This window comes from Centrocercus urophasianus, unplaced genomic scaffold (genome assembly GCF_019232065.1).
Source record: "Centrocercus urophasianus isolate 14NV4802_14NV808 unplaced genomic scaffold, USGS_Curo_1.0 seq_17, whole genome shotgun sequence".
NCBI lineage: Eukaryota > Metazoa > Chordata > Aves > Galliformes > Phasianidae > Centrocercus > Centrocercus urophasianus.
The window spans coordinates 26107127-26130426 of NW_024884722.1; the positions used below are offsets into that span (position 1 = coordinate 26107127).

The 23300-nt window shown below is 41.6% G+C and overlaps 1 protein-coding gene across 2 annotated transcripts in view; it reads left to right on the forward strand.

The window, feature by feature from the left end:
• Positions 1–521: 521 nt before the first annotated feature.
• JMJD1C (jumonji domain containing 1C) overlaps positions 522–23300 on the forward strand; it is a 100535-nt gene continuing 77756 nt past the window's right edge. Inside the window, exon 1 of one of the 2 annotated variants that reach the window (XM_042818569.1) lies at positions 522–664. The gene's annotated coding sequence lies outside the window, so the exon portion shown is untranslated. Of the gene's footprint in view, positions 665–11899; positions 12172–23300 lie in introns of those variants that run through there. The other variant, XM_042818568.1, reaches the window with a different exon arrangement.

The window sequence follows — 23300 nt, forward strand, 5'->3', positions numbered from 1 at the left end:
AGCACAGAGGGCTTATGGTGTTCTTTCTGGTTCTCTTCCAACTGACTGCTTTTTTTTTTTTTTTTTTTTTTTTTTAATTTAATCCTTGAAGCAGTGTGGGGTTTTTTTTTTTGGTTGGTTGATTAGTTTGCGTGAATTTAATTAAGATAAATATTTGAACAGATAATAGGAATCATCCTCAAAGCTTATTGAAATATATTAGTAAGTATTTAGTGTCACACTTCTCAATCACAGGGTAAGGCACCCAACATTAACAGCTATGTTTTGGCAGATGAACTCTTTATGTCTTCAGCACACGTGGTCTGCTGAAAAAAACATTTCTTCTGTGGCGCAGGAACTGATTGAATTGTCATTTCAATACCATAACAGTAAAAGGGATAATACTAAATAAGCTCTCACGTGAAATTTTAAAACACGTGCTTTCAAAAGTGCATGTAGATTCTCCCATGCTGTGTACAAGTAATAATGTGCATCTTTTCCTGTTTTTAAATTTCTCCAGGTATATGTGGAATTTGATGACCTTGAATGGGAAAAGCGAGAATGGGTTAAAGTTTATGAAGATTTTGCAACCTTCTTGGTGGAGTACCAGCTGGTCTGGGCGAAAAGAAAGGACCCAAGCCAGACTCAGGGATCAAAGATCAAACAAATTCAATGGCCTGCATTGGTAAGATGCTTCAGCAGTCTCGTTTATTTAACTATTTTAATGTCTCTAATGCTATGCTCCTTAGGAAACCAGCTTAGTTTACTTTGGTGGTGGTGGTTGTGGAATGTGGTGAGTGTGGAAAGGGAGGAGGGTAAGAAAAGGACAAGAAAATACAAATAAACCATGTTTGTAATGAGAGGCTGAGTGTGATGTGGTAAGTTGCTCAGACTCATTTCTAAATCGGCTTAAAGCACTGCAAAACTAGTCTGAGTCACAGAGTAGAACTAATGGCTCTTTACATGGTCAGAGCATCTAAAAAATATTAACATAATAGGAATTCTCTCTAGGAATTCACCTCTTCTGCTCTGTGGAGGATTGAAACTAAGATGAAAAAGAAGCCTGTAACTTTGTAACACCTTCTTTATAAGAGTTGAGCACATCTAATATTTGGATCAAAGGTCAGAAAGATGAGAAAAGTGAATAAATATCAATAAAGTGACGATTGCTGTCTTGGCTCATGAGGTGATAGTTGTGATGCTTCCTTTCTGGATTGATGCCCAAGCATAGAGTTGCAGAGAATTGTTTGAATGCTGTGTTGTTGATGCATCTTTAGGTAGGTCTGATAAATACCAAGAGTCTGATGAGATAATCCTATAAGGAATAAACATGTACCTGTCCCTCCCCATTTTTTTCCCCAGTATCACTTGTAGTACTGTAAAAATCAGAATTGTAGAATCCTTAGAGTTGGAAAAGACCCTTAAAGGTCACTTTGTCCAACTCCTCGACAAAGACCAGGGACACCACACCTAGACCAGGCTGCCCAGGGTCTGATCCAGCCTCACCTTGAACGTCTCCAGGGATGGGGCATCCTCCGCACCTATGGGCACCACCAGTGCCTCGCCATCCTCATGAGAAGACCCAAATAGCTCTGAGGCTTTAGGAAAGATTGGTGTTGTTCATTTATAGAAAGTTGTGGCAGATTTCTCTGGGATTGTCAGGTGAAAAGGGAGCTCTACCATATTCCTCAAAATGGTGAGGAAGGGGACGTTTTAGATATGTTTAATAACATGAAGCTCAGTATCTGCAACTTCAATCCTGGCTTTGCTATGGGAAGATGTGGTTTGGAATGGGACTTGCCTCTGCTTACTATTCCTTCTTGACTTACCTTGAATGATTGTGTAAATGTGTAAAACATGATAAAATTTTGGACATGTAGGCTCTCTGAGATACTTCCCTGTACAAACAAATTTTCAGTTTCATCTTAGTATACCCTTGAGAGAGAATTTTTAGTTTTACAGAGTAATGTCACTTGCTCTTTGATACCACCCATGTCTCCCTGATTGAGATGAGTATTTTAAAATCTGTTAGCAGTTTGGAATGCAGTATATGTATACTTGGTTATTTTAAATGCTTTTAGTCTCACCCTCTAGGGTATGGAGATTCTTCTTGGACTTCAAAGAGGTGTCTTTCTAGAAGGTTTTCTAGTTTAGTTGGTGATCCTGTCACCAAGATAAAAGCATGTCTTTACTGATGTGTGAACATCAGTTGCACCTTCTTCTCACTACAGACTTAATCAAACTTCATCTGATCCAGCTAAAGGCAGAAACTTTTTTCACCCCTGTTTTATCAATTGTTTTTTAAATTCTTGCTTTAATGTTTAAATTCCTGAGGTAGCTGATGGGTCTGGGAAGGAAGGTCTGTACGAGGTCAATCTGCTGCTTTTACATTAAAAAATAAACAAATAAAATTCAAATCACATAGCCCAACACAGGGCTCAGTAGCTTGTTAGGGGACAGTTTCCAGATGGTAAGATGACAAGTTCTCAGCATTTGTGCTTGGCCGGCTTGCAAATGTTCTAACAGTTGTTTTCTGTGTCAAACTCTCTAGTCATCCATCCCTGTTCCAGAAAACTCTTCTTTAGGGGGAAGCAGCGATACAGAATATTAACTCAGATTAGAGCCTTCCGTGGAGCCTTCCCAAAGTTCTGCTCCTTATCAAAAGCTGCACTGAGCCCACCAGGACTTGGTGAACATGGAGAGTGCTCAAATTGCTATCCTAAGTATGTTCTTTATTTCCAGCCCGTCTGAACACTGATGTAGAGTGTGACATCTGTGAAAAGGCATTTTTAAGTTAGAACAAGCCTTCTTAAAAATAGGGAAGCAATGGAAAAGGTGGTAGAAATGTTGGTTGCACAACACTGAAGGGAATATCTGCACTTTCGTGTTAAGTCCGTGTTGCTGATCTGGTTTAGAAGAGTTGTTTTGCCATAGTTGCTAAATAAAAGTCTCAAATGCGATGCAAGTATATTGAAAAATTATTTACGTACTGTCTTGTCTTCTTATTAACTACCAAAATAAGAGTTTCCGGCACAATTTCTTCTAGATACCTAATGTATATGTAGCAAAGCAATATTTAAGTATGTTCACGTAATACATGCTACAGGATCTTGGACTTACTAAACATAATGAATGGAAACTGCTTATTTATTTAGATGCTAATCACCTTTTGTTTTTCTCTTCTTTGATCAACATACTCTGTATTTACTGGGTGCTATTCAAACTTGATCAGAATGCAAGGTCTGTAATTTCTGTGGGCTCTTCTGTAGGGAATCATCGCTGCATGCTTCACAATTACCAATTTCTTTTATTATTCAATTATGAGATGCGCTGCCATCTCCACTTCACATGTGAAATTGCTGGAGTTCAACTTGGTCACCACATGTGCTAATTTGAATGCCTGTGGTGCGCTTGTTAGCTTTGCTGACCTTGTCCAGCTGTGTTCTAAGGTTGTATGCTCCTAGGCCAGGTGCTAAGAGAGTGAGGAAATAAGAACTGCTGCCTCTTTCTCCTTGTTTAAAACCTCTGTAACAGAGGCAGCGATCAGTTCTCCCCGGAATTCAGTGTTTTTTACCATTAGATTATCCTGTCTGATCCTACCTCATTTGCTCCTGGTGAATTTTCAGCAAATGAGCCTGGAGCCTTAGTGGCAGCATGCTTCATTGTATCGGGATGGCTGCTGCTGATGGCTATCTATCTGTGAAAACCTGCTGCAAAATAAGGGAGGTGTAATGCCCATCCATGCTGTGTTCAGATGCTTTTCCTTCTTGTGAGGTGGTTTTCCTGGACATAGCAGAAGAGAAGCCCTGGGCCGCCTGGCTGGCTGCTGTAGCTAGGAGCTGCCTCTAGACCATGACAAGAGAAGCTGTGATGGCACTGCCCCATAAATAGCTTTACAAGAATGCAGGCTGCATTAACCATAGCATTTCTAAGTTCAAGAGTGCTCAGCTGTGCTGGGTGCTGTATAAGCACAGAAGAAAAGACTATCCCTATCTCAAGAGAGCTTACAGGCAGTATAACAAGTCAAAGTCAGTGCAGGTAAGGAGAAAACAATGACAAGTGATGTCAAGCATAAATGTAGCCTAGATATTAGGGAAGAGTGTTTGCAAGTAACTACTGGAGATGTTTTACAGATGTCAGTGCAGAAGAAGCCTTCTCAGCTGATGGAGTAGTGTGAAAAAGAATTACGGATTTTGAAAATATAACAGGCGGGTAGTGGAAATTAGAATGCATCTCTACAGTGAATGATAATAAAAGTAGCCTGCATAAAGTGTTGTAACTGAAGGCATCAGCTTAGTTTGGTAAGCCAGGGGGCTACAAATAGAAAATACGAAAACAGAGTGACAGGCTGAAGGTGTTGGACTAGAGGAATTACCAGTACCTGGGAAACAGGTAAAATTGCTTTTGAATTCATCTGAAAACAACTTTGAAGAAATTGAGATGAGGGATAATTTTTTTTAGCTGTGGGTGGAAAATAATAGTTGTATTTAAGGGGGAATAAATCATTCTCCCTGATCTAGAAATAGTCTGGGTATTAGGATGTTTCAGATCAGTGATACTGTCACGCCTATTGTACAGTTAAGTCTGGAGGCTTAAGGCTGTGATGGTATCGTCTTAGCAGCCAGCAAGGGAGGTGGATGTGAGTGTGTGGGCAGGGTGACAGTGGGGAGCCAAGATACTCATATGGACAAAATGAGATGCTTCTGTGAGCTGTCAATTTGAATTTAATTATTCTCCCTCTAACTGAACATAAAAATGCCTAAAAATAAAGTGTAGAGAGACAAAAAGAGTGAACTGAGGACAGAATCCACTAGAGACTCTCTCAGAGAATGGTAAAATGATGTGGAAGAAAGTTAAAGGTGATAGACTAAAAGAGCATACCAAGGTGGAAAACTAAATTGTGGGGTTTCTTTAATAGCATCAACTTTATGTTTTTAAGGAAGAGAAAGCTTTGCTATGGAAAAGTGATGGAAATGTCAATAACACGATGAAATTAAAGTTTATCATTGAGGATGGAAATAAAAGAAATTTTAGACACCCATTTTAAGGGATTTTCCCATCATCTTAGAAAGAAAATAGGGGAAGAAGGATAATTGAAAAACCAATTAAGATTAAATGAGTTTAAGATAGATAGATTATGGCAAGGCAATTTTGTACGTTGAGGAAAAGGAGCCAGGAGTGGATAGGGAAGGATTGTAACTGGAGATAAGGGAAAGCAAATGCCTTGAATGGGAGAACACTTGAGAAACTTCTGCACATGCAAACGGAAATGAAAAGAGTATTGTAGAAATGGGGAAGGAAAACTATTCTTTATTTTGGCAGTTTTCCTTTTGGAAGAAACTGGCAGTCTCCTGCGGGGTAGAAGCCAGAAGAGGGAATTATTTGACTGAATCAAATGTGATGAAAAGTAGGGGAATGGTTTGTTTAGCTGGAGGAGCAGAGCTGGGTACCCGGGAAGGTTGCAGATGGGCAGAGGTGACTGGTTAAGGGTTTTGTGTGCTCTCCTGGGTATTTTGTCAAGTGCGTGGTGCCTATTCTTACATCTATAAATAAAACAGTGATGTCTCCAGAGTTTGCTTTTGAATTCAGTATAAATTCATGTATAATAAATCAGAAGAATCTGTACTAATTCTCTAATGGTTTGAATGTGGAGGCTGTGCTTCGCTAGCTTTACAGTGCTTACCTTGTCAAACCAAGATATTTGCCCTATGATCTCAGCTAATGTAAAACCCTGCAGTAACCGTATCACTGCCAGTTTCAAGACTGGCATACGGCAAGAACTGGTTTTACTCCAGTGCTACATTTCTGAAGAGTATATTTGAATTTTAATATAAGCAAAATCTGCTTAATGAGGAGATCCAGAATATGCTCACTGCCTGGAGGAGGATGGCTGCAGGAGCAACTCAATTCCCCAGCCCACTAAAAAAAAAACATATGTCTGTTTGCCTGACTTTTTCTTGGAACAAGTGAAGTCATTGCTAAACCAGTGGCTTGAGAACAGTCTTTCCTGGGACACTGTCCAGAGCTCTGCGAGAATACAGGGCCCCAGCCAGGCTTATAACAAAGCCAGGAACAAAGACTGGGTCTTCACATGCGCTCAGTAACTCTTCTGCACTGTGAGAATCTGCAGCTGCTTTACAGTGGACAGTGCCAGTGGCACCTGCGGGTTCTAGGCTGTCAGTCTGAGCCTTGTGCTGATGAGGAGGTTGCCTTACAGAAGAATGAGATTTGTCAAGTGGTAGACTATGCATTTGTTCCGGTGAGGTGTAGAGAACCTGTGCATTCATGTGCTGGCTGTGTGCTGCATTTACTTGGTGGTAAAACTGAGGAGTAGGAGTGTTTGTGGTCATGTGGAGGACGGACTCATGCAGCCTTCCCCCCTCCCTGCCTCAGCTGCCCGTTGCAGAATCCATCCACTTGAGTGCAGTCTGCTTCAGCTGGCTTGACTGTGTTGGGTTATGAAGCAGATGCTTATATAGTGCCAGATTAATGGCATTTGTGTCACCACTCTAGAGGAAAAAGTGCAGTCTGAACAGCCACTTTCCACAGAGCGTCCGGATATTCTGGAGACAAATATAATTCTTTATTTTTGGTATGATGATGGAAAGTAGAACAGGTCCCTTGTTAGTTCTTTTTTACACTGCGATGCACTACGGCCTTTTCAGTCACTCAAGAATTTGTTTTCTTTCTTGTCTTGATGGCCTAATTTTAGTTTTTAACAAGTTAGTCTTTACATGGTGGTCCATTGAATCAGACTGGCCTCCTTCAAGGTAGGGAGTTCCTGCAGATGCCATTTACTTGCCCCTGAGTTTTAACACATTTCGCAACAGCCCCTTCTGCCTCTGAACAAGGCAAATAGAGGATGGTAGATACCGCAGTTAAGTCACTGTCAGGCATTCAAAATATTCTGTGGTGAGAAAGAAGTTCACAAAGGAGGTTGCTGCGTATATGGAAAATAAGGCAGAGAGAAGTCTTGTTCTCCAGAGGCGTAGGAATTCATGAAGGATTGGAGCTTTCTGCAAATTTGGGGGGAAGAAGTGCTGTTGTTCCCAAGAAAACCGAACAAAACTACTCATGGAATTTTTCAGCATCTCCATTGTCTGCACCCAAAATCTGGTGCTTGTCTACCTGCTAGTGTGGGGGCCTGATGGGGTGCATGCAGCAGAGGAGGACGTGCTTGGAAATTGTCAGCTTCATAGGAGATATTTAAGACACTTTTGAGCTTGAGGAAGAGAAAGTTTAAGTAACTGACTCAGCACAGCAGCAGTGACCTGATTTTTGCTGCATTGTGAAAGACAGTAATGCACAGAAACAGCACTTGGAGATGGTTCAGATTATTTAGTTGGAGAGTACATTACTGTAATATTCCCACAGAACATAAATGTCTCGAGCAGTACCACATCCCGCCTGTGTACTTTGGCACTGGCTTTTTTAAACTGCTGCTTACTGGTAGCTCTTGCTCCCCATGCAGGCTGCAAAGCAGAGGCCATTACCTTCCCAGGACGTGCCCCAGATGAACAGCTGTAGACTGAGATCTGTCTCCCCAGACGCCTCCTTGTGAAATATGGGTGTTGTCCTGCAGCCTCCCACTGTGGGAGCGAGTGATAGAGTGGAAAAACATGCTGCAGGGGAAGGTTTGTCTGCGGCCCTTGTACTTCTTGTTCATTTCGCCCTACTGCATACTATTCCTTGTTCCAAAGATGTTGTCTTAAGGTATTGCCAATGGCAAGTTTGTACTTTTTGTTTGTTTGTTTTTCTTTATTCATGTTAATTTTGAGATTCTAAGTAATGGAGATCAGTTTTTGAGAGGATTTAGCTTTGTAAAGCGTACTTCCATATGTTAAATAGGTAGTCTGCATTTTGCAATTGAATTGTGTACAGAGAATTGTTTTGAATGTTAAATTCATTTGCAGGAGCGCTAGAATTCCAAATAAAATCGGGTGTTTGGTTTTAGAAGCTAGCCCTGAGGTAACAGCACTGCAAGTCATTTCGATCATACAGGCCTGAGAGCTGCCATTTGGGCAGATCCTCTAGAGAAAGCCTCTTTACTGTGTCACAGCATCCTGGAAGTTTCTGTGCTTCAGGCTGCTTTGTGCTGGTTAAGTATTTCCTCTTGCTCTCCAAGGATTGCTCAAAATAAATAGCAGCGTTCTGCTTAGCATCCTTCAGCTGTAGCATTAAGCGGCGCTCCCAGTTGACCATACCTCTGTCACTTGCACCTGTTCAAAAGGCAGCAGTGAAATGCTGATGGTAATTTGTATGTATTTCTACAGAAGATACAAATCAAGTTTTGTGAGATTCCATCATCAAGCTGGACAGTTCAGGCAGCAATTGCACGGAGCTTGGTGCAGGATATCTGCATGCATATTGGTTTTCCATTAGTGCTGAAGAAAATGAATGGCTTTGTAGCTCTCTGGATCCGTTACAACTGCCTTGAACTAGAAGAATCAGCTCCACTTTAGAGATGTGGTGGTGAGAGGATAATAGGTAAGTGGATCCTGTTGGCTGTTTCAGCACAGCGTTTTGGAAAGTCAGCTTCTGAAGTGTGGGATTTGTGAGGTTGGAGTAGATAATCTCCTGAGGCCCTTTCCAACTCCTACAATTCTGTGATTTGGAGGAAAAATTGAATGTTTACAGTGCCTTTTGTACATCTTTATCACTCTGCTCACTCATAGCTTGTTTGTTGCTGTTTATGTAACTAGTAATATATAAGTATGGGTTTTAGATGTACTTATGTATGTATACAAATACGCACACAGTTATGTGTAAAAATAATGCTAGCATCTATTGACCCGTAACTGTTGAGAAGCTGTATAGTGAGAGGATGTCAGCACAGTACTTGTCCGAGTGGTGGCTGCCCAGGATGAGCAGAGCTGTGCCAGAAAACTTCCATCTACAAGCAACAGCTCGGTGTTTTTCTTGTGATAGCAAGGAAGAGCAGCTGGGTTTTACACCTGTCAAATCCACTTGGCAACTAATTTTGAAAGCCACCCACTGCTAAAATCTCCACTGCTGCTTCTGTGCATTAATGACATGTCAGCTGTGCAGTACTGAAGCACTGCTCTCTTCATGCTGACTTGAGTAAGATGACTTACTGAAGGCATAATTAGAGTTTTATGAATTTCTTTTCCTCTTTTCCCAGAATTCCAGCAGCTTATGCTGGGTGCTGTTGTGAAACCCATGATGTGCTGTCTTAATGCATACCTTCAACATAGAGCAGCATGGAGAACGCAGCCACAATGCAAAGCATTTTCTGAAAAATCATTTCCATCTCTTGTACATTATGTTTGGATACATATGGCCTTGTGCCCTACTACAGCATCAAGGCAGCCATTTCCTCTAAGGTAATCTTTTCTATGGACAATTCTGAGATGCAAGAGCCAAGTTGAGAGATCTTAAAATAAATAAATAAATAGTTATTATTATTATTATTTAAAAACAAATTGGTATTGGTACAGGAAAAGAATCGATAACGCAGGCTTTGGAAGACTTCAGTTCTTTGAGTCCTGATGGTGTGGAACACAATGTTAGTGTTAAGGGTAACGAGCAAATTGAGCTGAAGAAAATGATAGTGCTTCAAATCATGGATCATGGTGCCAGTATGTTACCTGCGTTGCTGGAATGCTGTTGGTAGGAAAATGCTGTCATCTTTGTGTGTTTTTGGCAGAGATTGGGAAAAAAAATCTCACTTTGCAGCTCAGAGTTGGAGTTCAGTAGTGTAATGGCAGTAATTTTTAAAGTGCTTCTGTTCCATACAAGGGTCAAACCAACAAAAAGGCTACCAGACTTCTAGCTCCATCAGTTACAGATGTGCTTTCACAACAAGTCCAGCCAATCTCTCACTGCAGTTGGAGGGGACAGTGCTATTACCTCCCCTTTTCTATTCTGCTTGCCCCCTATCTCCCTCCAAATTTCAGAAGATCAGCAATCTGTCCCTTGGGCTGTGTGCACACACTCTTGCTCCTACCACATTATATAAAAACATACCATGTAGGTGATTAAGTGCTTGTGAACAAATCTGTCATTTATTACTGTTATGCATCTGTACCTGAATGTAATTTATCATTTGTGGTTTATTATATTTTTATTTCAGTGTGCCGTTCTGTGCTCTTAGTGCTCAGCATTTGAAAAAAAAGCTTTTTAAAGGAAGAGAGCTCAGTAGTTAGCTATCATTAACAGAAAGTTATTTTGCTGGCAGCTGTTGCAGGCTTTCAGCTGCACTAAAGCAGACTAATTTGAGCGCTTGTAGCAAAAGACTGCCTTTCTTCTTTGTCATAGATGCTAAAACACTATAAATGACTTCTCCACAATGCATTTAAATCTTTTTTCTTCATCGTATAACAGGTTCTTGTGAGCCACAAAAAGACAAAGTCTCCACAGCAGCTTCCAGTGCTGCCTAGGATGTTACAGCTGTGACTTGACAATGTTCATCTGGGATTTTTAATTTATATTAGCTTGTGCCTGCTCCAGGTACTCAGCCTGCATGGGATGCTCACTGGGACACAATCTGTATTTCATATCGTCAGTGCACAGTCTGCGGTTACTTCATTTTTGGCAGGCACCTGTCAGGGGTTCAGGGTGCTTCCCCTCTGAGCGTGCCGGGGCGGTAGGGCTGTGGGAGCCTGTTGTTTCACTGCTTCCCTTCTCCTGCCCTCCCAGTGACATCCTCCTGGCCCTGGGCTGCATCAGGAAGTGGAGTTAAGGGCTGGATGTGCCAAAATGAACTTCCAGTGACTTTTTAAGAGAAAAACCAAAGCTTCAACTGCAGACGTTTGCATTTATTGTTTGCAGTGTGCGTCTTGCAGGACAGATGTCTGTCTGAAGCAAATGATGAACAACGCTGAAGCCATTTCAAAAAGTCATTAGGTATTGAAAAGCAACTACTTTGTTATATGCGTGGTTGTGCAGCACTGCTTTCTGCTGCCTGGAATGTGCATGTGAGTGGGAAAAAGGTACACCAATGTGTGGATATTTTTTTGTCAAACCATTCTTTCTTGAAGTGAAGCATAGCAGTTTCTTCAGCAGTGGCTAGTGGTAATTCTTTAAGATAATTTATCTTAATTTTTTTAGCACGCACTGCAAGTGTAAAACACTGTTAAATAGAAGCAACATTTTTTATACCAGAAAGCAAGTCAACATAATGCTAAAACTGTAAGTTCAGAGCTAACCTCTGCATTTAATACTAGACCAGGCTGCCCAGGGCCCCATCCAGTCTGGCCTTGAACACCTCCAGGGACGGGGCATCCACAGCCTCTCTGGGCAGCTGTTCCAGCACCTCATCACTCTCTCTGTAAAGAACTTCCCCCTGACATCCAACCTCAATCTTCCCTCTATCGACTTAAAACCATTCCCCCTCGTCCTGCAGTTATCAACCCTTTCAAAGAGTTGATTCCCCTCCTGTTTTAGGCTCCCTTTAGGTACTGAATGGATGCAATGAGGTCACCCCACAGCCTTCTTTTCTCCAGGCTGAACAAGCCCAGCTCCCTCAGCCTGTCTTCATATGGGAGGTGCTCCAGTCCCCTGATCATCTCTGTGGCTTTCCTTTGGACCCTCTCCACCAGCTGTCTTTCTTGTACTGGGGGCTCCAGACGTGGAGACAGTACTCCAGATGGGGCCTCACAAGAGCAGAGTAAAAAGGGACAATCACCTCTAAGCCATTCTAGAAAAGTTCATTAGGCTGACTTTGTAAGCAGTCAAAATAATTCATCAGTCTCAGTTCAGGTGGTTTTATTCCACTGATTAGGGAATGGACCTTTGTTTGCAAATAGTATCCTTTATTGGTAATTAATATTTTACTAAAGAAACATGGCTGACCTCAAATGACCCTGAGTAAATCTGACTTCTTGTTTACAGATGGGTGAATTATTAACATAAATAAAGATATAGCGTTTATTTTTTTTCTACTGACTGTCATAGGATCTACACCAGTCATGGGCAGAAAGAAGTATTTTATTAAGCTTTTTGATCTTTTATTGGCTGCCTTTGTATTCTGTTTTTATTGCTTTATGAAAAGGGTTTGGTCCATTAGCTAAACAATTATCAGAAATTTACATGAAATCTCTCAACATTCAATTTTTGAACAGAACTGTTCAAGAAAAAATGAACTGTTCTTATGTGTAATGCATCATTCTGAGGAAATCTTTGAGTATTTCAGTTTGAAATTTCTCATCAGTTCTGAGACTAACTAACTGGGTAAGTACCTCATTTCTTTTAATAAACGATACACGATTGTATTTCTGTTCATGGCTTTAGTTCTGGATATTTTTGAAGAATTTTCGTATTTCATTGAAGGGTTTCATAGGGATTTTTAATGCATATACTGCATTGCTATAGATTGTTCCAGTACATCACAGTAGGAGTAAAATATTGCGTTGTAGGGCTGGCTGAACAGATCCCTTTGAAACACTTAGCTGAATCCTGAAATCAGCCATACAGTACTTACAGTAGTTGGTTGATGAATTTAGCTACTTTGAAAGTATAACAACAAAGCTATACCTTCATATGAATACAACCAAAATCCATTAATTGTGCTGTATAGATTTTTTTTTGCATTCATTTTGCATTTAAGAGTGTATCTGTTTTTGGAGAACAACATTTGCATGCAGTTTGGTACATTCACCTGGAATAGCTCAGGGAGGTGGTGGAGTCACCATCCCTGGAGGTGATCAGAGAGGATGGATGTCACACTGAGTGATGTCACCTAGAGCAGTCAGAGACATGAGTTGATGGTTCAACTAGGTCACCTTAGTGGTCTCTCTAGCCTAAATGACTTTACTCTAATCAACTGTCTAGCGTGGCTCTGTTACCAAGCTAAAGTGTGTTGGCTTTTCTGTTTGTCCGGGGGTGGTTTGTTTACGGTACTCTTACTATTCTAAATTGCAGTACTTTTATTACTTACAGTGCTTGAAGTAATGATTCATAAAACATTTTTTTATTACTTTTAATGCAGACTTTCATTTCACACCAAGATATCAAAAGAACTATAAAATTTTGGGGTGTATCTTTGTAGCCTACTGGAGGAATAGCTTGAAGACACACGAAAATACATTCCCTTTTAGGAACCTTTTTAGTAATGGATTGTGTACAAGAGATCTCAGTATCCCCCCCATAAACAGCTGCTGCAAATTTGGCAGAATGAGATCCTTAACTAAATCCTGAGACATGATGCTAACAGTTTTAGTTCTGAAGAGTGGGCAGTGCCTTCAGCTTTCAGAACGTGTCCTGCAGACTTCTTAGGACAGACCTAATTATTACTGAATAAGAAGCATTTTTTTAATCTGAGAGCCGTTAAAGCATTGGCTGATGAACCTTTATTGGCAAGCAGGGCTGGCAGGTATTTGAGTGCAGTCATCTTTTAAAACTCATGGAGTCGTATAATGGCTTATATTGGAAAGGACCTCAAAGATCATCTATTTCCAGCCCCCTCAACTCATGGTGCAATTAATTTGTAAATGGAGAATTAATAATATTTGGGGCATTTCACTGCAGTTTGTAGGGAAACAGCATTGTCAGGGAGATCTTTTGGAACCTTACTGTACTGGAAATAACCTAACATTTAAATGGAATCACTGTGTGTGTTTATTTATTAAGTACTGAGAACTTAATTGGTATTTGTCTACTTCCTGGTAAGATACTAGCTTCCATCCTGTGGAAAAAGCGGGAGTAGATATTGCATCAGAATTTGTAGCAAACAGTAACTTGTGGGGCATCACCTACGAAGAATTGCATGGAGCTCAGCTGGATGCAGCCAAGTGTGCTGGTGGGGCGGGCTGCAGGCAGCGGCGGTGTGATGGGGCAGGGCTGGCGCAGCCCTGGCAGAGCAGTGCTTGACTTGGTTTGGCAGCAAAAGCATTGCATCTGGTTGTTATACGTCTGACCGGTACGTGCAGTATGGAGAAAACCTGCTGTGAATTTTTCTTTGCCTTTTTTCATCCCCTTCCAAATGTGGTCAGGTAGAAATGCAGATCAGCTGTCTGCAGCGATTCACTTCCTTCAGACGTGCATCATCTCAGATGAACTTTTCATAGGGAAGAAAACGTTTTTCCAAGTGCTCTCTTATTAACAGTTCTAATCTTCTGTCTGTTTTGTATATATGCTCCATCTTGGCAATTGTTCTGGGTATACACTGTGGTATTTATCATAGTAGAGGATTATGCTTACAGCAGTGCTTGATGGCATTCCTAATTGATCACACGGTTATTCTACAATGAGCTATTTTCCTTTGTTACTGTCAAAATACCCAGTGAACTGCAATTAATCATATTTTGGCACATGACTGTGAAATTACTGCCACTGCTGTAGAATGTTGATTTCGACATCTTTGGCTGCTGCAATTGCACAATTTTTAACGATAGACGTACTTGGAGTTCCTTCAATACAAATAACATTATTGGCACATGTACCATTGTGTACTAGATTATTTATTAGAAAAACCACTATACCTTTTACTGGGTTTTTAAACCCTCCTCTGAATATCTAAAACAAGCTTGCTTTTGAAGTGGCAAAGTGACCGATGTCACCCCTTTAAACTTGATGAATGCATGCACAAAATAGAAGTGAAAGCAAGAAGGACGTCTGTTACAAATGCCCAGACAGAGAAGGTTAACTCTGCTGGATGTCATTTCACTGGTCCTGTGTCTGTCTGCCCTTAGCTACAAAGAAAATTGGTAGGACTGGAAGGGATTACAGGCTCTGTCATATCCTTTAGCGTTTGGTATAACCCCTCCTCAGGGCCTTTGTTTATGTTGCTTTAAGCAAGTTCGGAATAACAGAAGAGTCGGAGTGGCTTTTTTCCCCTTCTGCCAATTTTTATAGGATTCAAGTTTCCTTTTATATATCCATGACACTTTAACATATCCTTTAGGTAATGTATTTATGATGTGGCACTGATCTCTGTTTTGTTTTGTTTTTAGTAATTATTTAAAGAAAGTACAGATCTGTTAATTAGCAGTGGATGCTAGTTGCCTTTTGAGATTCTTTGACATGAACTAAAAGACCCATTTATTTTCCTAAGGGAGAGATGAAGATGGGAGATAACAGGAAAGTCATTGCAAGATTTATAAAACACATGAAATTCTGAATACTGTTGTTATGTCGGCTAGCAATAACATTTTGACTTTAAAAAGTAAGAGGAGAAAAGCCAGTAACTGTTTGTATCAAATTTCTTATGGAAAAGACATCATTAGGCCAAAGCAGATAATTGCTTCTCACGCGAAATTCTATTTTCAACCATGATAAAAAGCTGTGAGTAGCCAAAAAATATTGGTAATCAAATATGCAGGCGACAGCCATTTTGATTTATCAGAAACCAATGCTTATTCTTCCATTTCAAAACCAGCTATGAGAATGTATGAACTACCCACAAATTAATTGTAATTAGTAGGGCTAATTGATACTGTTGTGTTTTTAAGGCTGTAATGTCTTCAGATAGTCTTCTCATCAGAGTAGAAGAGATAAGAAAGAGAAGGAAATCCATATGTGAGATGATTTTCAATCCTGCATGTTTTCAACAGTTGTAATTCTTGACCACTGGCTTTATCATTGCACTCTTCCAAGTCATCTGTCGTGCGCAGTTCCTGTCTTCAGCAGCACGTTGGGTGTCACTGCCTGTAGCTTGGATCCACCTTCATGGAATCTTTGCCCGCTCTCCTCTTCCTTAGTGGCTTTGATGAGTTCTCCAGCACATATTTCTGCCTCTCCTGCCTTGCAGACAAAATGTGTGTTATGTTCGCTGTATTTTATTGCTTACAGGTTAGCCACCCTCTGAGGGACTAGCTTACAAGTCGGAGCTGTTGTGGAGTGGGGGGAATAACATAGTTCCACACTGCAATGAAATGATCAAGTTCCTTAGTAAGAAAATCCATCTTTCTGCTGTACGTGGAGAAATGCCAGAGTTTCACTGCGTGAACGTGGACTAGGTAGTGCTCTGCTCTGAGTTTAACGGGGCACTGTACAGACCTGAGTCATTTCTCTAGGCTCACACAAGCAGTGATTTGCAGCCTGGCAATAGTGTTAGGCTCAGCTTGCAACCACGAAGGCTGGAAACATAATTCTGTTACTGAGAAATCATTGTCTTGAGCAGTTTTGTGGCAAGACATGAGATGATTTGTCACTACGTAGGATCCCTAGGCATGGGAATAGGAAAGATTTTTTTCCTCCTTATCTTGGTCAGTTTCCCATTTTGATAAGATTTCAGCAATCAGCCAGAAATTTTGACTCTATTAATCTGTAACTGCTATTGGGATTGCTGCCAAGCTGGGAAGGGAGGATGCAGTCACTTCTGCCTTGACTTCAGGATGTGCTGCTTGTCTTGACATGAGGTTGTATCTCATTCTGAAAGGAGATGCTGTCAGTAACAGGTAGGGGTGTCTGCTTGAACTGCTTGTGTTTGGTTCTGAGGAATGACTGGTGCCGGGGTTAGTTCTCTGGTGCTGTTTGATAAAACTGCAAGCAATATCAGCATGTCTTGAGCTGGCTGAGGGGCAGGCTTTGGGATAGAGATTGCTGGCAGGAAAGAGGAAACTGGCAATTCAGCAAAGAAGTAAAAAGCTTAGGTGTGAGGGGTACTGGGGATGGAATGCAAGCATCGAGCATAGTTGTGTTGGTTACCTCCTTTTCTGGTTGCTTTGATTATTTCTTTATCATTTCACCATCAGCTTTTGTTTGCCTAGATAGAATCTGTTACCACACAAGGCTCAGTCTCTAGCAGGCGCTGCACGCTTTCTTTTCCTACCCGTAGCCAGGATGAGGTATATGCTGAAGCACAGCTTTCTGAAACAAATGACTGCCAGGATATAAGGTCATCCTCCACATTCAGAGAGCTGATGCAGAAGCGCTCTGGTGTTGGAAGAGGGAGTCTTTGTTCTCACATCAGCAAAGAGAGGCTGAAGGTGGATTGAATGATTCTGTGCTGTCACTGCAGCACGGAGCTACAACCTACTGAGTTAAGTGCTGTTGGTGGTAGCTGTTGTCCTCATTTTACCTTTGAAAGGAAAATTATTGCTGCTGTGGAAAACTGCTGATCAGAAGAGAATAGAATTCAGAGGATTTTTTCCTTTTTCTCCATCATGGCAGTGTTTTCATGCTGTTATTTTTGGAGGAAAGGATGAGGAGGGTCCCTTGCACTGATCCTAGGGATGTTGAGTCAAGCCCTGGCTATCTGAAGGAGGATGTGTGGTTGTGTGCTTAGAATTCCAAGGGAGGGACTCTACATGCACAGCTTTCATCGGAGCTCTTGGAGGGAAAACTGAAAGCAGGACACTGTGACACCTCCACTACTTCTGCATGGCCAGGATGGAGGAACTGGGTGGTGGTCAGAGCAGCAGTGTTCCACAAGTTCTTCACAATGCCTAGGTTTGAGGGATTGCTGATCCCTTTTTTGTGAATGTCACTTCAGCCAAACATGATGCTGAGGGGATACAGCATTCTTCTGCATTCTCTTTTTCCTCTCTTTGCCTCATGTTTCACAAGACTGATGACTGGAGGGAGGTCATCTCGGACAGATTATAGATAGTTTTTGTGTAAGACAGAGAAAGCTTTTCACTTCCAGGATGTCCTAAACCTGTAGGGACAGAGCAGTGGCTGCACAGCCTGTTATGTTGTTATGGAAGGGGCTAAGCAGATTTCTGAGGACATTCAAAGATGCCATTTAGCTATGGCTTTCTTCCTGTGGCTGTAGCAGATAGGAGGTCCTGCAGACATCCCTTTTGAACCCCGTGCCTGCAGTATGGCATGCCAGGGCAGCATGTGGAACACGATCTTTGAGATCAGGTCTTAAAACCAGTGCTTCTTGACACCTCCAGTACCTTAAGGGCTGCTCATTAGCTTCACATCTCCCTTCTCAGAGCATTCCCCTTATGGGAACTCTAGTTTCATGTCTGTTAAGAATTCAGCCTCAGTAACCTTACTTTTGCAAGGAAACTTGAAACCATAGTAGTCTAGACAAAAAAAAAAAAAAAGAAAGAAAAAAGCAGACATTACAAATGTAGACGCAACATGTCAGAGTACCATTTGTTCCTCCTCTCATTCCCTTACAGTTCCTGAGAGCCATTTGGCATTCACTCAGTGACCTGATCCTCCTTCCCCTCTTGTGCTGCGAGGGGCCATGTCGTGGTGCTGGTAACTTGCCTCAGGCACAGGGTGCCTGCCTGTAGCTTATTGCTTTGCTTGGGAACTAGCCCGAGAGCAGTGGCACTGGAGTCTGGCATTTCTGTGCAGTACAGCAGTGTTTGCAATGACCAGCTCCTCCAAGTAATCCTTAGTATCTTCTGAGGACAGGATTTTTCACGCGCTCAGTTCCGCTCCATGGTTCCTCTTTTAGAGCTGAATGCTGCATGCTTATATTGTGCACAGTGAGTTTAACGAGTTCACAGGATGCACAGCATGCAGCTGCTCACAGGCACGTCACTAAGACAAAGACGGTGTTTCAGTGTGACAGCCTGCATAGCTGGTCACCTGACAGGGTGCCATCTCGGGGCCAGGATGCTAGCTGTGCCCATGTGTCCAGCTGAGAGCACTGCCATGTAGGCTGCAGCAAGTTAAGGGGCTGTGGCTGCATGCACAGCTCCCCTCGCTGGGCCTAGTCCTGGGCACAGAGCGCCTGGCAGGACACCCACCTGCTGTGAGCCATGGCCTTGCCTGTGCTGCCATGCTCTCGGGTGTCCCAGAGTGGAGCTGATGTGCCACAGAACAGCACCTGGGCTTGTTGATGCAATCCCCAAAGTACTGTGCTGCCTAACAGGAATGAGTTGCTGCTCTGGGAGGAGCATCACTGCCATATCTAGGGGTCTGTGTGTTACCGTACAGCCTGTCACTGCTGTGTGGTGCTGCACTTCGTATTTAAGCCTCTTGTTCATCTCCAGTTGGCAGAGGGAGGGCAGAGCAGTACGTTACTCACTAAGTATAAGCTGCTCTGGGAAACGTATTACATAGTTAGCAGATTTATTTGGGACATATTTTTCATATGTATTGACTGTTTCTCTGTGTTTTTCACACCAAAAGCATGGTAAATTGTCAATATAGTATATACAGGTAGTCTTAATTTTATACTAATCATTGTAAAAGCAGGAGGAGACAAGAAAAGACTCGGTAAGCTAAGTGCCAAAAAAGCATAGTAACTTACTCCATTTCCAGTGTATGAAGGATGAGTGAGGGGAACAGTTATAAGAGATACAGGTAGGTATACAGACAGGTGTAAACATATGGATATTTTTCTATTTATCAAGCCATGGAGTACCAAAGATCTATCTATATAGGTCAGGCAGGTTGCATCATCCTCTAATGGTAACCTTTTGTGAGAAAAATGAGTTACAAATTTATATTCATACATTATGGTACAGATCTCAAATTGTAGCCTTATAAAATGCATGCATGTTTTAACTATTGGATTGCCGTATTCATACCAGTCTCAAATTCTGTTTTTCTGGACAGTTATTTACTGCTATACTTATGGTGGTTGTACTGGGGAGAAGGCAATTTATATTAGTGAGAATGGAAAATGAAACTTCTTCCTAATTAAACCTTTAAATTGCAGTCAGCAGCATTGATTCTTCTAGTCTGGCTCTGCTTTATGTGTAGGAAGGGACAAAATCATATCTAAGAACATCAGAAGAATAACAAGACTTGACTTAGGTACAGATCTGTTCTTTAAGAAAGAAAATACTCATTAGGAGTTGCTGCTTTCTCTGGACAACTGTATTCTCTTGGAAAATGCTGCAAGTAGTGTGTAAAGCCTGCAGCAGGTATCTGAGGGACTGTAACAAGCTCTGGAAATTAATACATTTTTCATGACGTGTTTCCAGCACTGTTAATGGAGTCGATGCAGCTCTTTATTGTAGGACCACATCCTGCCATGTAGAAAACAGGCAGGACTATTGGCCAGGCCTGTCTGTGGCTTGCTGTTAGCGCTGGAACTGAGTCCTGCCGTACACTCGGCACTGCTCTAAAGCGCTTTGTCATACGTTTTCCTTTCCCCCTTTCTAAGAAATGCATTGGCTTGCTTTTTGAGGGGTCCAAAGGAATGCTGGATTGCATGAACTGTGAAGGTGTTCTTTGGCTGTAAAGTGACCCTTTGATGTCAGGACCCCCACCGCAGCCTGCTGGGAGGGAACAGCTGATGGAAAACACTGCCTTCAGTGTCAGGCGCCTCTTATGTTTCTCTGGGGTGCTTACATGGCCAAAACATCGAAGGTGGTAAATTTGTAACGCGCTTACTGAGGCGGAAAGGCCAGTTATACTCAGAATTACACTGGAGGTTGTTAGCATGTAAGAGTCAAAGAGCAGACTTAGTATTTGCTGTCTGCTCGTGTTGATCTGTTCTTTTGGTTTTGGCAGCGTGCTGCGTGTGAATCATACGCAGAGGCCCCGGGAACACAGCCGCCCGCGCAGCAGCATCTGCCTGAGTCAGCAGCGGCCTGCGGCAGTCGGTGCCCGCGGGGTGCGGTGAGTCACAGTGCTGCTCCTGCGGGCGCTGCGGCTCAGGGCAACAGGGCACGGTGCGAAATGAAAGTGAGCTGCTGTGCTCACCGCAAAAGGGAAAGGTCGTACCATAAGGAGGGGGAGGAGAGCCCTCTAATATGGTGTAAGGATGTCGTATTTTTGGGTCAGGGACTAGTTTATAGGCGAAAGATTTCTGTAGTGCGCGCAGGGTCTAGCTGCTCCATTTCTGTGAGACTTGGGTGTTCTTTATATTAGTCAGATTCGTTTTAATGTGTCCTCCTGTACCATGTGCGGTCTTATCATCATCTGAGCCAAGCAGATAGTTCTTCAAATGGCACTCCGATATTTTGCAGGAAGTGTAAGTACGAAATTAATTATGCATTAATTCTGGCTGCAGCACCTCTCATACGTGCGGTTGTATAGGAATATCAGTATGAGTATGAAGTCACCTCTATATCTTGTAACTGTTACAGGAAAACCTTCAAGAAGTAGAGTCATTTCCCTGCCTGAAGTGGTAAGAGCACTGAAAGCACAAGGGCTGGCTGGAACTGGCCAGGCAGAGGGTTACATCTCTGAAAAGGCATGCTTCCTATCAGAGCTAAAAATAAAACCTGCGAGTCCTGAGCACCAGAACTTGCCTACCAGCTAATTACGGGACTCATTTACATAGGCTTTCATCTCCTTCTAGGGACTGGTCTGAACAGCCTTCTGTTTAAATACTGTTCCAGCTCCTGTGTCTGCCTTGCAGCGCAGGTTTTTAGGCTCCTTAGCTCAAAAGGCAGCTGATGAGGGAGGTTGGTTTTGAGCAAGGTCTTCTGGATTTGTATTCCGTGGCAGCCTGCCAGGGCCTCCGGTTCCTCAGCTATTGGAGGAACAGAGCTGCTTGGCTTGTGAGCAGCCACATGCTTGGTATTCGGTTTTGGAAGCGCAAGGAGATCGTAATCTCAAACTGTAATTTTCTTTCAGGGGAGAGAATTGTTTTAGAGTGAGAGAAAACATGTAGTTCTAGTTAGGGGCCCCCACGCCTTCCACGCCTCGCATGTGCTTCTCTAGGTCGGTAAGTGGAATATGAAAGCTCAAATGAGATTGCTGGTATCTCTGTGAGGTCAGTATACTTCCTCGTGGTTGAGTTTCTGTAATATCGGTTTCCATTTGGAGTCTTGGAGATCACAGAAAAAACAACTCTTGCTTTTAAAGCCATTACCCAGGCTGCAAAGTCAGCCACTGAAAAATTAATACAAACAGTATTTTTGTTGAACTGAGTGTATGGTATCCTGGTGTGTGGTATATTAAATGTTAATCAGGAATTCAGTTGTTCCGTTCCATTGCTGATGCTGTAAAAAAAAAAAAAAAAAAAATAGAAATGATCAGGTATCTTTAATTAACTAAGCATTTTTTTAATGTTTACTTTAGGTCAAGGACTATCTAGTGCTTATTTCCAGTATTCTTCATAGTTTCTGCTCTACTTTCTAATGCATGGAATAGTTTTCTTATCAAGAAGTATCAGTTATGAAGACATATCCTTTGTTTTCCTCCTTTATTAAAGTTCTTAATAATGCTTTGTGCTCAGATGAAATTGAAGTCAGATTGCTTTTAAGCTGGTATAGCACAGAATCAAGTACACTTTTCATTTTGGTAATAAAAAAATAAATTTTTTATAGGCACAACTTTTGGAGAGTAAACTGCAGCATGTTTCCTTTCTGTCCAAGAGGATCTGTTGATGGATACCTCATAGGTTGTTGCTGCCATTAAGTATGCTCTTTTAGAATCTAGGACCTTATGAAGGTTTTAGACTTCAAACTTTCAAGAATTGCATAAAGGATTTTTTTCTCATTTTCTGGTGAAGTGTAACAGTGCCTTTCATATGATCTTGGAAATAATATCAGTACATCGTACATCTTTCTTCTGTTCCATGTGTGTATTTGCTCACTGCTTTGTTGGCAAACTTCTTTTTGAACACCCAGTCTTAGGAAGTATTTTAATGTAAATTTCACCCAAAATAATGATTCAAAATGTACTTTGGGTGTTTGGCAGAACACAAAGGGAAGACTAACATCACAGAGAAGTGTTGGTGAAGTAAAGAAACTGGGAAAAGTCTGACGTTTTCCTCTGGCACTTGTGATGGTTTGAAGATACTGTGTGCTTGCAGATCTCCTTAAGAGTTGGTCATCAGTTGGTCAGCTATTGTTTTATAGTAGTATCCTTTGATACCATCTCTTTACATCAGCCTTGTCTTCGTAATGTTTTCTTCTAATATCTCATCTGTAAGATCACGAAGATCTTGGAGAAAATTTAGTTACAACACTTTTCTAAGACAAGAGTTTTTATTGGAAACTTCTTTAAATGCATGAAATAAATACATAAAAATGTTCATCTGAGCAACCTTTTTAACTAAGGACAATAACAATGATGTAGATGTAGATCTTTACAAAAGCAAACTTATTTCAGGATTGTAGAGAAGTAGTGCAATCTTAAAATGTTTTATGTGGGATTGTTGCCCATCTTTCACAAGAGAGAGGTGTTGATTGCATAGAAGTGTCAGCTGTATCAGGTTCTCTGTAATTCAGAAGCATTTGCATTTTTAAAAAATATTTTGGTAGTGGAATACCACTAGCTGTCTCATTTGATTGTTTTACCAAATATTGTATCATTGTTCCAGAGAGCAGATAGTGCTCACATGCCCTTATTTGACCTTTTATACAGCCTGCTGTTTTGGTCTTGGTGTTAGCTCTAGGATTTGTTTGATAGTGGCAAGGGGTACAAGAAGAATAAGGACCACAGGAAGGAAGCAAAAGGAAGTGCTTTGTCCGAAAAGTAATGGAGATATTACTGTGTTGTGCTTGCTGCACAATGCTGTGCTACAGTGATAACAAAAAAAAAAACAA